Genomic DNA, 16240 nt, shown 5'->3' on the forward strand with positions numbered 1-16240 from the left:
AATTCTGAAAACTGCTTTTAAACAGCTTGCATAAACTACACTCTGATCAGAGTGAATCATCAATGCAGCCAAGGTTCAGCAAATTCACAAGGACATAGATATCGAAACCACCCTCATTTACTTACATAAGAATAATAAGCCAAGAATATACAGAAAGAGAAGCATTCTTCTGCGTTATATATACCAAGAGGCTAGAGAACCTCTCCTATGAAGACAGGCTGAGGGAGTTGAGGCTGTTCAGCCTAGAAAAGAGAAGGTTCCAGGGTGATCTCACCGTGGCTTCTCAGTACCTAAAGGGGGCCTACAGGAAAATTGGAGGACTCTATGAGGAACTGTAGTAATAGGACAAGTAATAGTTTCAAAATAAAAGGGGGGAGATTTGGAGTAGGCATTAGGAGAAAATCTTCACTCATAAGGTGGTGAGGCACTGGCACAGGTTGCCCAGAGAAGCTGTGGATGCCCCATCCCTGGAGGTGTTCAAGGCCAGTCTGACAAGGGCTTTGAGCAATCTGGTCTGGTGGGAGGTGTCCCTGCCCATGGCAGGGGTGTGGATCTAGATCATCTATAAGGTCACTTCCAACCCAAATCATTCAATGATTCTATGATTCTATGATACCTGATTTCAGTAGAAATGTAAAAGAGAGAGGTTGTCATCACAGGCAGGAATTTAACTTGTCTATGGCTTTTAAACTTCATCATGAAGCATCATGCATAGAAAATGCAGTCTCTCTAAAAGTGGTCTATGTGAAAGGAAAATGTTAATATTTAACAACAACATCAAAACAACAGCAAACCACAAAGGTTTTATTTACTCTTTAGCCACCTTGAAGGGATTTATCTCAAATTCTCCTCTTGTTGTAGATGAATACAGGAAACTGTAGGTTCCAAGGTACCTTTCACAGGAAAATGAGGAGTACATGATAATCACTTAGCTGGGTTAATAACCAAGCTTAAATTTTTGTTTGTTTGTTTGTTTGTTTTTCAAGAGATGTTTTGTTTGGGGAATTCAGATTTGACTTTGTATTTATAACTTCTATAAACATAACGCTGTTTCTATTAAGGTGTTTTCTAAATTGTGTTTGTTTGTTTGTTTGTGTGTTTGTGTGTTTCCAAGCAAATTTTAGGTTACGGTTTGTGGCAAGCTGTTCTCTTCACTGTGTCTTCAACTGTATGATATTTATAAGCCAATATCATGCTTGTTTCCCTAGTAAAGAAGACAGAAGGTGAAATTCATTCTATACAAAGGAACAGTGAAAGTTACTTTTACCTGCCATAAATAAATTGGGCACAATTTTCCCAGCAGTGTATCTCAAAGTATCATCAGGTAGAAGTTTCAAATTGCTTTTCATTTTACAGTTATTGTTGGCATTTATTTAGTTATTTATTTTAAATAGGCTTCCATAGCATCCATGAATTCCTTGTCTCAAACTACTTAATCTCATTAGCATGTCACCACACTAATTAAATTTTTGGTCCATATTCAGTAGGTTAATCTTCTGGATCTCAGCTGCTTACCAGTTCAAAAATCCACTGCAAAGTGTACATGTGATGAAGTACTAAGGTAACTCAAAAAATACAGAGGCAAACTACCCTGTATTTAACTCTATTGATTTCCTGCAGTGTTAAGCTGTACAGATCTGTACTACTTCTTATTTTGACTGGATAGTAAGTATTTTTTTTTATTTTAACTAATCTTTAGGATTTTGCTTTGGAGAGAAAACACTGCAGTTTAGCTGGGAAACACCACTTTCCCACAAGCAGCCTTGATTTTTTTTTTTTTAATTTAATAAGTAGGTTATGAAAGAATGAAAAATACTGAGACAAAATGAAAAATACTGAAACAATGTTAGCTTTCTTCAAAACCATTTGGACAAAGGAATGACATCAAAGAAATATTTTCTGCTGAGGAAATGGGTTTTTGGGCTGTCTAGTTGCTAGCAGAGGATTTTGTGCTGTTGGATTAGTTTTTGTTCAGGCTTGACCAGCTGTTTTACTAGAGGTAGATATATGCTGATCTGAGAAGAGTTCATGGGATCTTATGAGATATATCTGAGGATCCTGAGTGACCAGGTGGATGAAGCTGGTAAGCCACTATCTGTCATATTTGAAAAGTCACAGCAGTTTGGTGAAGTTTTGCCTGAATGGAAGAGGGGAAATATCACTCCCATTTTTAAAAATTGAAGAAAGGAAGACCTGAGGAACTATGGGCCAGCCAGTCTCACCTCTATTCCTAGCAGGATCATGAAACAAATCTTCTGGAATCTATGCTAAATCCTCTGGAATCTATGTCATTGGTGATAACCAGCATGGCTTCACTAAGGGCAAATCATACCTAACTAACTTAGTGACCTTCCACGAAAGGGTTATAGAGTTTGTGGAAAAAGGAAGAACTGATGTCATCTGCCTTGACTTGTGCAATACATTTGATAATGTCCCACACTACGTCCTTGTTTCTAAAATGAGGAGACGTGGATTTGTTGGATGGACCAGTCGGTGGATGGTGAATTGGCTGGATGGTTTTACTCAAAGAGTTGTGGTCAATGGATTGATGTCCAGGTAGAAATCTGATGTTTCTTAGGGGCTGGTATCAAGATTGATATTATTTAGTATATCTTTGTTGGTGACATGGACAGTGGGATTGAGTGCACTCTCAGCAAATTTGAGGTTGACATGTTGGAAAGAAGGGATGCCATCCAGAAGGACCTTGACAGGCTGGAGAAGGGAGTCCATGTGAATGATGAGTTCAACAAGGCCAAGTGCAAGATGTTGCATCTGGGCTGGAGCAATCCAAAATGTGAATACAGGTGGGGCGATGAGTGGATTGAGAGCAGTCCTGTGGATAAGGACTTGGGAGTAGTGGTGGACAAAAAGTTCAACTTGAGCCAGCAACATGTACTTGCAGTCCAGAAAGCCAACTATATCCTGGGCTGCATGAAAAGAAGTGTGGCCAGTAAGTCGGGGGAGCTGATAAACCCCCTCTACTTTCTGTTAGGATTGCTCCCCATGGAGTACTATGTTCAGCTCTGTGACCTCAGTACATGAGAGATACAGACCTATTAGAGTGATTCCAGAGGAGGGCCACAAAGATGACCAGAGGGCTGGAGCACCTCTCCAATGAAGAAATGCTGAGGCAGCTGGTATTGTTTAGCCTGGAGAAAAGAAGGCTGCCATGACAGGGGAGTTGGAACTAGATGATCCTTGAGATCCCATCCAACTCAAACCATTCCATGACTATGATTCCATGAAGTAACTGTAGACAGTAACAAGCTCTTCTGGTTAGTCTTATCCAGGCGGAACAGTCCCAGATCCCTCAGTCTCTTGTATGACGGATTCTCCAAGCTGTTAATAAATTTTATGGCCCTTAGGTGGACTCACCACAGTATGTCCTTCCCTTCCCTTCCCTTCCCTTCCCTTCCCTTCCCTTCCCTTCCCTTCCCTTCCCTTCCCTTCCCTTCCCTTCCCTTCCCTTCCCTTCCCTTCCCTTCCCTTCCCTTCCCTTCCCTTCCCTTCCCTTCCCTTCCCTTCCCTTCCCTTCCCTTCCCTTCCCTTCCCTTCCCTTCCCTTCCCTTCCCTTCCCTTCCCTTCCCTTCCCTTCCCTTCCCTTCCCTTCCCTTCCCTTCCCTTCTCTTCCCTTCCCTTCCCAAGGCCACTTGTCATCTGTGGGAACCAAAATCAGCACAGAACATTATTTTTTTGCATTTCCCCTCACAGTCAAGAGCTGCGCTATGCAGAGCTTAGCCAAAATTATCACAACAGATCACATCTAAACATTGGATGAAGAATTGAAGGATTTGCATGTTCAGCACTGATTGCTGTCATTGGCCCAAATAGTAAGATTTTCAACAAATCCAAAATAATTACTGTTAATAAATAAATAAATCTCACTGAACTATTTTGGAAAGGATATTTTGGTCATAGAAAAAGTAAGTGTGGTTTTGAGTCGCTTGGCCATTCTTTTGAGTTACTAATTTCTTGCATTCTCATTTATACAATCTTGACATGCTTCACTTTCAGCCTGCTCTGGTATGAAACAGGCTCTGAGCAGTCATCACACAATGGAAAGAATGCATGTCCTCTGTCTTCTGCAAGTTGTGTTCTGGGCACAGGTATAGCAAAGCATCCACAGATTAATTTGTTCAGTGTTCAGTGAAAGAGTGTTAATCCTGATGAACTAATGTGATTTTAATGGGAATGTCATAAGTAGCCCTATGCAAATTCTATTTTAATGTAGCAATTAATTGTACTGTGATTTCACCAAATGAGATAGCTTGCAGTGCAGCATTACAGCTTCTGCTCTAAAATGCTGTGACCTTTGATGCAGACCTGTGCTATTGACAGGATCCTCCTACATAAACATTGGAATAAATGTGGGGGCCAGGAGACTGGGAAGGAGGTATGTGCAGATCAAATATGATCTTTAACTCATGTTGCCTACATGGTAATTAATGCAGCTGAAGGAATCAAAACCAAATACAGTGGTGCTGGTCAATACATATAGTGAAGAAACCTAGTTTATATAATGTTTTACAACAGAATTCCTTTCCCACAAGGACTTCTACCTCTGCTGACCAACATGATTTATTCCTTTGCACTCATTTATCTCTACTTGCATCTTTTTTTTCACCCCTTGTAGTATTTCCAAAAAGCAGAGGCAGAAGTATATATCCCCCCATTTCACAAACAAACAAAAACAAAAAACAAAACAAAAAAAAAAAAAAGGAGAAAGAGAGAGAGAGAGAGAGAGAGGAGAGAGAGAGAAGTAGAAATTCCCTAGGTAGTACTGAGAAAATAACTGGCTGGGCTGACATTCCAGAGAGCCAGAACATTAACGGTGGTATCCTCATCAACTGCAGAGAACTGCAAAAGTATTTTGAGTCTCACATGGTCTCCTGCACACTGCTACTCCCAAACTTCTACTGAAATGGTCTCGTATCTCCCCAACACATGAGTTGTCAGTCACAGCACTGCACTGGACTTCACAGAGAAGGGAAAGAGGGCAGAGGACAAATAATTTTTCACAGCTACTTTTAACCACAGGCAGTTGTCTTGACTGTGCAGAAGTCTCCTCTAGCAATGGGAAGAGAAAAGCTGGTGTTCAAGTCATTGAATACAAGCAGAAGGAGCAGTCAGATTCACCCCAACCCTCAGACATTTTCTGCTTTTACTGTGGGAATCTGACTTTCCTTTCTGTGGGATACCCCAAGGTCTACTAGTTCTGTGGCTATGGCCCAGACAATTTTGTGACCCTAAGGGCACACTCCTGGAAAAATAAATAAATAAATAAATAATAAAGAGCTAATGCTTCAAATTTCCAAGGCTGAGAAGTGAGAAGTAGGAAAAAAAAGTTCTCTCTCTCTCTCTTTTTTTTTTTTTTTTTCTGGGCAAAAACCCCTAGTTTATCACTAGTCTGATGAAATATATATCTTCTCAGGGGATTTTGAACGGTCAGTGGTGCTGATGTGCTACCCAGGATCATTTACCCACTTGGACACAAGTCTTCTGGACAGGCAACTCTACAGCCAGCAGGCAGGAGTTGCAATTTGTCCCCTAGAGTACCACATCACTCATCATCCAGATTATCCTCTGAACCTTTGATATTTCTGCAGTATCTGTTCTGGGGATACTCGTCACTTTCCGAGTCATTCTTAACACTTACTTTTTGTCCACATTTTTAGTATGCAGATTTGTTCTTATTTGTATATATGCCACAAAAGGAATTATGCACCTAGCTTATAAGAGAGAAGCATCAATATATTTATTGATTAAAATAGTGATTTAACAGGGCTTAATTGTGAATGAGACAGAAATTTAACAAAGCTCTAATGGTAACTGTGACATTAACCAGATTCATGATGGCAAAGTCACTTAATTATTTACTGCATAGAGGACAGGGTCAGACTGAAAGCATGAGGGAGACCCTCATACTGAGTCATGAGGTTCAGAATGGAGTGCCTTTTGCTGTCCAATCTCTGAGGAGTCTAGATACAGCTGGACTTTATGTCAATCCTAGATTTATTGATTTATGCCTGAAGGATTATATGCACAACCAATCCTTTATATCACTTAGCTAAGATTACAAATTTCAACACCCTTAGCAAAATACTTGCAAAGATTCAACAAGCTAGCTATTAGTCATTTATCAAGTGTCTGTCACAGGTAAGCAACTGACCTTTAGGAATAACCTTGAGAGGTGTCCCTGCTCAAGGGGACGATCCTGGCATGCAGCCCACTGCAGTACAGCAGAGCTCATCAGGCTCTGGGCTCTCCCCTGTTTATGGGGTGAGATGACTGATTACTATACTATATGTGCATACCAGCCCAGTTTGGTTGGTGTATGAACAGTTAGCCCTTGAACCATTTTCCCTCAAATCCACCTGGAGCCCAGTTTGGCTATCATGACCAAATACATCCATCACAGTCACCACTGACGGCTATTGGCAAAGTAGGGTTATGGGTGAAGGGTCAAGCTGGAAGGAGGAAGGGGGGTGAGGGAGGCAGGAGGAGTACACTGCCACACTATCTTAGGAGAAAGTAAAAAGAATTTTAAGTCTCATGAAAGATTTCGAAACAGTTCAGGCTCAGGCATGTCTGAGCTTTAACCTGGTTATATAGTCTCATAGTATCAGAAAAACACAGTTATTACAAATGTTTTATTCCGATTTTTGTCACAAGTCTTATACTTTGTTGTTGTTGTTGTTGCTTTATTTGTTTTCTTTATTTCAGCCCATGAAATGCCTTTGAAATAAGCAGAGACCTTGAATGTGATTTGAAATATAGCAGGAAGCCAGAATGAAGACGTCAGCGACAGACTGGTGCAGATGTGGTTATCAAATGTATCTGGACACAGTACCTCCATCTCTACTAGCTATAATTTTCTGTGTGCGGAAAGTTCATGCTGAAATTTTTGCTATTGTCTAGCAAGGAAGTAAAATGAGAATAATTAATAAAAATAAAATCACTGCTCATCTGGGTGGGTCAAAATCTGCTAATGAACTGAAGATGGATAACACTGTGGATGCAATGATGCAGGAATTAATGAGTAACGAGAAGTCTAAGAGCTGTTCTCAGCTTGACCAATTGGAAGTTTCATCTCTTCTCCACTGGCACTGTGGGCTTTTTGGTGCAGATGTCTTTATTTATGAGTTAGTCTTTTCCAAGCACAGAGTTGACTGTATGTGGTGAAGGATGGGCAGGGCTGTGAGTCATCTGCACATTTCCAGCATCTAAGATGTTTGATCAGGCTAACATACTATTTCATCACTAAATCACTGAATGTTTACTTCTAGTTACAGAAAAGGACAAGCTCAGATGACTTTGGATATCCATAAGAACCAGGCTTACCTTAAATGCAGAGCATTGTCTTTCACTGTATCCTATTTCAGCCATGCTGAGCACTGCAGAGGGGTAGATGAAGAGAATAATGAACATCTCTTCCACTGATGGTTGGTAGAGTTACAGAAGTTTTTTTCATATTCCTTTTCTTCCTGAATATAGATTGTCATACCTAAAGTATTAGACTCAGTAAGAGAAAAAGACAGTTGGCTTGCTTATAAATTAGTTTGATAGCAGCTGAAAGCAACAGGTCCAGAAGAGACACCTCTGCTGGGACTTTGAAACAGGATATTCACTGGCGTGTACAATTCATAGAAAAGTTTGCAGTTTGTGATAAACTTTAATACGTTTAAATAATGGTTTAAAGGCAGGTTGCAAGAAAACAGGACTGATGTTGGCCCATTTTAGATTCATAGTGTGATATCTCTCCAAGATAGGTAAGAATCATTTGAACTCTAAGACTTTGTTGGCAGGAAAAGAAATTGGTATAAATTAGCTATAAATAAAAATAGTCCAGAATTAAAAAACAAAAACAAAACAAAACAAAATATATATATATATATATTAAAGACATTTAATGATTGAAGCTTTGGTAGAACTTTCCAAAGCTCTTCCAACTGGGGAGAGAAACCCATCTGTTTGTGAGGCAGAGTTTGTTATAGATATGAGAAGGATCTTAGAAGTTGGTTGAGTGTAATATCAAGGGACTGGGATGAATGATTCAGGAAGGTGTTTCTTGGTTTATATTCTTATAGTCATCATCTCTGGTAGTGCCTTTGGGGCAAGATTTGGCAGCCTACATGGAAAGATTACAAGAAAATTGCTATTTTTCATCCAGTCTATCTTACCTCTTTCTTCAGCCATTTCATTTCCACTTCTCATCCAAAGTGATACCTATGATCAGGTTTTGTTGTCTGTTTTCAATCAGGATGAACACAGGCAACAAACACCTGAGATAATCCCACAGCTGTTGGCAATTGGATTTCATTTTTCTTCAGGAAAGCTCTTACAGCTTTTGAATTGGAATCAGAAATACATTTGGAAGTCAAACTGGTGCACGTTCCTGTTTCCTAGATGATACTCCCTTCCCCCAGAGCAATGAGAACTGCATGCAACTCATACAAAACTTGAGCCTTCACTTGTGGCTGTTTCCTGAATAATGTTTTCAGAGCAAAAACTCTGTAGCATTGATCTCAATTACACATTTATTCCAATTGTTAGATGCATTGTCAGGAGGATAATAAGGATAGTGGGGATGGGGAAGATTTATCTGGCTAGGAAAATCACATTGTGTTCAGACTCCCTGTAGAGCTTTTATTGACTCTGCTACCAGCAGAGATTAGTGCAATGCAAAACTGTTAAATACACAGCCCAGCACTTCTCACTATTTAAGTGGTTCGAATAATTAGCAGTTCTCAGCCTCTCCATTTACATCTTTTTCCAGCTGGCAGACTCATTTTTAAAATATATCTACATGGATTTGTGCGCCACTTTAATACTTCTGAATTCAAAGGCTTCTACTGGGCATTGGATCACTCTGGACAAATGTCTCACACTGTGCAATGTCTTCAGGAGATTATGATAGGTATTATAGTTAGAGTTATATAGTTATAGTTAGAGTGTATTCACAAAATTACAGAAGCCATGTTTCATATGTAAATTCATTTATTCATTTATATTCAGTCACATAATCACTGCATCTACAGTGGTTTTTCATTCTATGGTGACATACATACAATACGTTACTTTTCAATTCTCTTTCAAAAGAATGTCTTTACACTGATGATAGAAAGAGCCTGAAGGTATTTACTCCTATATTGACTTCAGCACCTAGAATTATTTAGAAAGGTCTTGACATTTGTTATCAGCTGTGAGGCAATGCTCCTCTTCAGAGAGCTTGGTATGCAGCAAGGGGTGGAAAGCAGGTGGAAGAAAGATGGGGCTAAATTTCCAAGGTGTATTACAGTAATCATGTTCTCTGCTCTATATCAAATCCAAAGGGTTATGGTTCAAAACAGGAGTGTTTCTGGAGTAAACTGCTTCTGTGAGTTCTTGGGTGTTTCATTATATTGTGTATAACCAGCATTTCCTCTGCATTGGTTTGTACAGTGCAATGTAAGACTTCTGTTATCTTCTTCCTGTCTGTCTGAATGACAGCTTAGTTTCACAGCAGAACAGGCTTGGAATTTGAAAATATGAGGGTAAAATGGTGGCAGAGAGGAGATACATAGTAAGTTTAAAGCTGTCTACCTAAGAGCAATAATTGCTTCAGACAGTGTGGGACTTTTATAAAGAAAGAGAGAGAGAGAGAAATGGTACCCTAAATTATTCTTAAGCAAGAAAATGCATCTGGGCTTCCTCCAGAAAGCCCATCCATCAGCAAATTCAGCTCTATCCCTCCTTTGCAAAAGTCCTCTTTCCTCAAAGAAGCATCAGTATTCAGAACAAAGAGAACAGCATATCCTTTGGCTGTACCCTGCAAAGACTTCAGATCCAACAGTAAATGCACTGGTAATTCATTACTAGCTTTGATTTATGTATTGCCTTCTGCCAGACTCCTTAGAGTCTGAGACTTCACTTTAGAGAATTGCCCCCATGAGCTTGAGGGGACCACTTTGCTTAATCTGTTTTTAAACTCCAGGTGACTTCGTGGCGTAAAATGGTTGCCATTAATTGGTAGCTGTAAACACTGCACAGTAGAAGTCTAACCCTGTAAAAGTTGTTGCCTTCAAATCCTCTGACCTTGGTATCATTGTATGCTCTCGGGCTAAAGGTTCTCACACTGCTAGCTGTGGAAAATCAATCTCAATTCCCAAAAGATAGGAGTGCTGTCGCTATTTGGGCACTGAAGTCACTGAAAGTTAGCAGCTGCTTTTCACTTCTGGGGTTTTGAAGAAAAAGTTTTAAAAAGCAAACAGTGTTTTGATGATGGTACGCAGGTTCAAGTGCTTGTGTTGCTGTTTCAAGTGTAATGTTTTATTTCTGGTATCCCCATCTGAGGAGCTCTCTTCTCTCTGTACACTGTCTTGTTTATATCTCCCAAACTTTGTAAGGTCTTCAGGAGTCATCCATAGGGTTGTGCAATATGTGGGTTCTCATTCCAAAGTCCAGGCAATGAAGCTGACTGAAGGACTGAAGCTTACATTACTTTGATCCAAAAAATTGTTCTCTGAAGACCTGCTTGAAACAAAGCCCTGAAGTCAGTGGGAATATCTTATTTTGTTTAAATGAACCAAATCAGATCAGAGCAGCCTGGGAAATAAGCAAGGATAAATAAGCACAAATGATATCTAAGTAATGCATATGTGTATCTGTATCTGCATTTGTGCTTCCTTCTGGATATAATAAACAGAGATCAAATTAAACCTTTATGTCTTTGAGGGTCTCTGGATGTTTCAAATTTTAGAAAAACAAACAAACAAACCAGAATGAGAATAAACAGTACAGGTGTTTAAACACAGAATTAATAATGAAAAATTTCAGCAGTCCTCATGTCTTAGTTAAATTGCTACATTTCCTCAGTGCCTTGGGCAAATCTCAAATCCCCTTTCCCTCTGGAGTGTGGGCATAATAACAGCTATTTATCTAATTCATAGAGAATTTGAGTCTTTCTTAATAAATATTTTCCTTATGTCTTAACTGTTGCAACTCCAGGCTTTTCAGAACTGAAAACTGCTGAAATATACGGTCAACACAACATCTGGAAAACAAAATATATATTTATATTCTGTTTTTCTTCTGTGGCTGTTTTATCTCCCCCTCAAATTCAGTGGGTTGCACACCAGAAACTTCTAACCCTGCCCAGATAATATAACATATTTCGCTTCTCCCCAAATTTGTGGCACTGCCCAATTACTTATTTGAATGACTGTTATTTAAAATCACTGCTGTTAGTCTTGAATACTTAAATTACAGGGTTAAAGAAAAATTTTGGTTAAAATGTAGTAGTTCATGCCAGGATATTCAAAAATCCTTTCCAAACTGTTTTTTAGGATAACTACTTGAAGGAAGTGTCTTAAGACCCTGCAAATGGTTTTAACTGAGATATTATAGTTTTAAGTTTCAATTGGCAAAAGCAAATTATTGCTGGCTTTATGTTTGTCACAGCTGAATACTTAAAGAAAAAAAGCTTGTACAAAATGTTATTTTAGCCATGCTGGCACTGTGCTTTCTCACACTTGCAATAAATTATTTGACTAACAGTGTGACATACGTTCTCATAAATATAGGCTTCAAGCTGACTCTGGAGAGGGACAGTTCTCCCCATTAGGGTGTAAGTTCCTTTAGGCATTATTTCACATCTATGAGGCTCAACTAAGTGTCCAGCTGTAGTGGGTTTACGTGGCAAGATTTTGGTAGCAGGGGGCCATAGGGGTGGTTTCTGTGAGAAAGATCTAGAAGCTGCCCCATGTTTGGGAAGGGCCCCATTGTTTTCCAGAGCTGAGCCAATAAGCGATGTTGTTTTGCACCTCTGTGAGAGCATATTTAAGACAGGGAAAAAAACGCTGCACCACACAGCAGCTGGGAGAGTGAAGGGAGTGAGGAACAGCCTTGCAGGTGCCAAGGTCAGCGTAGAAGGAGGGGGAGAGGTGGTCCAGGCACAGGAGCAGAAGTCCCCTGCGGCCTGTGGTGAGGACCATGGTGAAGCAGGATGTCCCCCTGCAGCCCATGGAGTACCATGGTGGAGCAGGGTTCCACGCTGCAGCCCGTGGAGGAGACCACAGTGGAGCAGGTGGCCTTGCACCGACGGAGGCTGCCGCCTGTGGAAGACCCCTGCTGGAGCAGATTCCGGGCCTAACCTGTAGCCCGTGGAGAGGAGCCCACGCAGGAGCAGGTGACCTGGCAGGAACTGCTGCCCATGGGGGACCCAGGTTGGAGCAGTTTTCTCCTGAGGGATGGACCCCATGGTATGGACCCATATCTGGAGCAGTTCTGGGAGACCTGTTGCCTGTGGGGAGCCCATGGTGGATCAGTTCATCAAGGACTGCATCCCGTGGGTGGGACCCCACAGCACAGGAGATGAGAGTGACCAAGAAGGAGCGGCAGAGAAGAAGTGCTGTAGACTGACCATAACCCCCATTCCCCCGTTCCCCTGCGCCACTCGGGGGTAGGAGGTGGAAGAGGGTGGATGGGGGGGGAAGGTGCTTTTGGTTTCTTTCCTTTTTTTCTCACTTCTCTAGCTTGTTAGTAATGAGCAATAAATCTTACTATCTTCTTATGCTGAGTCTGTTTTGCCCGTTACAGTAATTATTGCGTGATTTTCTCATCCTTATCTCAACCCTTGAGCCCTTTTCACATATTTTCTCCCCATTCCTCTTTGAGGAGGGGGAATGAGAGAGCAGCTGTGGTGGAGCTCAGCTGCCCACTCGAGCGGAACCACGACACCAGAATACTGCCAAACATCTTAGAAATGTGGTTCAAACACGAGTCTTCAGTCAAACGGTCTCTACCTGGTGATGTCTCATCAAAGATGATAGTTGATGTGTCATCTATTAATTGAGCTGTCCTAGGGAGAATAAAGGAAGAAAAAGGGGAAGAAGATACAAAACAGTTGCCATTTTTATAACTAAAATTCTGTAATTTAAATTTTTTCTTAAAAGGTTTTGAAATGACTTAACTAAGAACTTCTGAATATTAACTCCTCAGTCATTGCTGCATTTCCTATGCATCAGTACTAAGTGGAGGTCTTAGGGAGTCACTTAAATGGTGTGGAAGAGGTTCTGGAGGTTTCTTGTGTAATCTCTTGCTCAGATAAGGCTGTTGCTCACACTAGATCATGGCTGCATGGCTTTATTGAGTCAACTCTTGAAAGATGCCAAGGATGGAGATTTCACAGCTTCTCTGGGAGGCCCATGCAAGTACCTCATTGCTGTAGTAGTAGAACAGATTTTCCTCATGTCTTAAGAATGTCTTAAGATACAAACTGTAACCATTGTCTGTTCTGATTCTGTCAGACCCCTTCAAGTAGTTGCTGACAGCTATCAGATTATACATCAGTGTCTTCTTCACCAAACTAAATAAGCCTATCTTCCTCAGCCTTTTATAGAATCATAGAATATCCTGAGTTGGAAGGGACCCACAAGGATCATTGAGTCCAACACCCAGCTCCATACAGGACCACCCAAAATCAGACCATATGTCTGACAGCATTGTCCAAATGCTTGGTGCTGTGACCACTTCCCTGGGGAGCCTGTCCCAGTGCCCGACCACCCTGTCAGTGCATAATCTTCCCCTAACACCCAGCCTGACTCTCCCCTGTCCCATTTCCATGCGTTCCCTCGGGTCCTGTCGCTGTCCCCAGAGAGCAGAGCTCAGCGCCTGCCCCTCCGCTCCCCTCGTGAGGGAGCTGCAGGCCGCCATGAGGCCTCTCCTCAGCCTGCTCTGCTCTGGGCTGAAAAAAACAAGGGACTTCAGCTGCCCCTCATACATCTTCCTCTCCAGACCCTTCACCATCTTTGTAGTCCTCCTTTGGACATTCTCTGATAGCTTTATGTCCTTATACTGGGGCACCCAAACTGCACACAGTACTTGAGGTGAGGCCGCACCAGCACTGAGCAGAGCAGGACAATCCTTTCCCTCACCAACTAGCAATGCTGTGCCCTATGAATCCTAGGATATAGTTGGCCCTCCTGGGTGCTGGGGCACACTGCTGGCTCATATTCAGCTTGATGTCAACCAAAATCTCCAGAAAACTTTCTGTGAGGCTGCTTTCCAGCCTCTTGTCCCCCAGTTTGTATGTATAACTGGGTTTACCCCTTCTGAGGGGTCCCTTTCCCCATGGGCGATGCTCTTTAGGTTGTTCACAATCTTAACAGTCCTCTGTTGGATCATTTCCGGCTTTTTTTTTTTTTTTTTTTTTTAATTTTCCTTAAACTAGGAGGGGACGAAACCAAACACATGATTCCTGGTGTTGCTTCATCAGTGGTAAATATGGTGTAAAACATTTCTCTTTTGCCGATGATGCTCACCCTAGGTTATCCTAGGATGCAGTTTGCTGTATTTCCACTGAGAACACATTGCTGACCAATGTTCAGCCTGGTGTTAACTGTATCTTACTGTCTTTTTAGGCATGGCTGCTACTTAGAGTCACTTCCCAACTTTGATTGGGATTATTCCATTGGTGACAGAACTTTACACTTCTCATTATTGAACTCCGTGTGCTTTCTGGTGGTCCAAGTCTCAAACCTCTCAGGATCCTTCTGAATTGAAACACTACTATGCCTCATACAGTCCCTTCCTTCCTTCAACCTCCAATTTAGTGTCATTCACAGATTTGCTAAGGAATAACTTTTCCTTTGCCTGCAAGTCAATGAAGACATTAAATAAGAATGCCTTAGTACTTACCTCTGGGTGAGGTACCATGTTTGCATTTCTGCAGGGAATACACCACTGTATCTAGTTTACATTATTTTCTTTTCAATAGCTTGTTGCTTGTTCACCTGTGTCAGATTACATTGGCACTGTGTATTGTTTGTCTTAATCATAGAATCATAGAATCATTTAGGTTGGAAAAGACCTCTAAAAACATCAAGTTCAACCATTAATCTAGCACTGACAGGTCTTAATTTTGAATCCACGATAAAGACAGTTTGGGCATAAGTTTTGGGAACATATGCTTTCCACAGAAAACAGAAGCAGCTTGGTGAACTCTATAACTTTGAAAGAACAGACGAAATGATAATTTAAATATGGACTTAAGAACTAAAATGTTGTGATAAAATGTTGTCACTATTTATGAAAGAAATGGTTTGCACTGTCTAAAGATAGATTCTAGACTAGTTTCTAGTCAGTTACCTAACATAGATACCTAAGGCAGAAGCCATATCTTATCACTGAAATCCATAAAAGAAGATAGGAACAGAGAAACATATCTACAGCCACACGCACCTTTCTGCAGAGGGTACTCCATCCAACCTCTCAAGTACCTTTGACACAATGTAATCAATTTCACTTTTTTTTTTTTAGAGGTCTACAATGCAAATAGTAAGATTCCTGATTAAATCAATGCAGGGAAATAAGATTTTCTGAGGGCATAATTCATTTGACTAAATGTAGAAATCCACTTCAGGCCACATGTTTCTATCCCACAGTTATTTATGGGAGGTTTCTGTCATCTGTTTAATAATGGATGTTTATGTTTTAGACATCTACAACTGGTCAACTGAGTCTCACCCTTATTGACTATAGATGGATCCTGTGGTTTATAAAACTTCCAAACTTTCATGTCTAAATGCAATACGAAAATATCTGTTCTTTCTTTGTGCTCTGCATTGAATGAAAACTATCTTCTACCAATATTCTTGACCCTAGTTCAAGTAAACTTCATCTGTTGTTGAAGAACTTCTAATGTTAACACTCTGCTGATGTTTAGATGATCCACCTGTGCAACAGTCATCCTTGTTCTTCATTTTGGTGAAGAAGAGAGAGGAAAAGGCAGTGTGTATAGACATCACAACTAACCCTGCTCCTGTAGAGACATGATGAGAGGAAACCTCAGGAGATTACCAAAATGCAGCCTAGAAGGATGTACAGTGACGTTATCCAAATTATAAATAAAGAGAGAGGCAATAATAATTGAAACTCTGCTGAAACTGCAAATAATGGGAGATAAGGGGATAATAATAATAATAATAACAACAACAAAACCAAACAACAACAAAAACACTGCAAACAGCAACAACTTTGATCAACAGAATCAGAAGTCTAGAAGTACCTATATACAGATGAAAGATCTCAATAAAAATATAGCATGCATTAAAAAATTTAGATGAATTTAGCTTCTATTCAACTGGACAAGGCTGACTTCATCACAGTACCAGTATTGAAAGCTGTAGAATTTACATAGATGTCATTTTAGTCTTAGAACAACTGCATAATATTTTTATTTCTCATAATTCTACCAAACTGA

Source organism: Aythya ferina (assembly GCF_964211825.1).
Source record: "Aythya ferina genome assembly, chromosome: 1".
Lineage (NCBI taxonomy): Eukaryota > Metazoa > Chordata > Aves > Anseriformes > Anatidae > Aythya > Aythya ferina.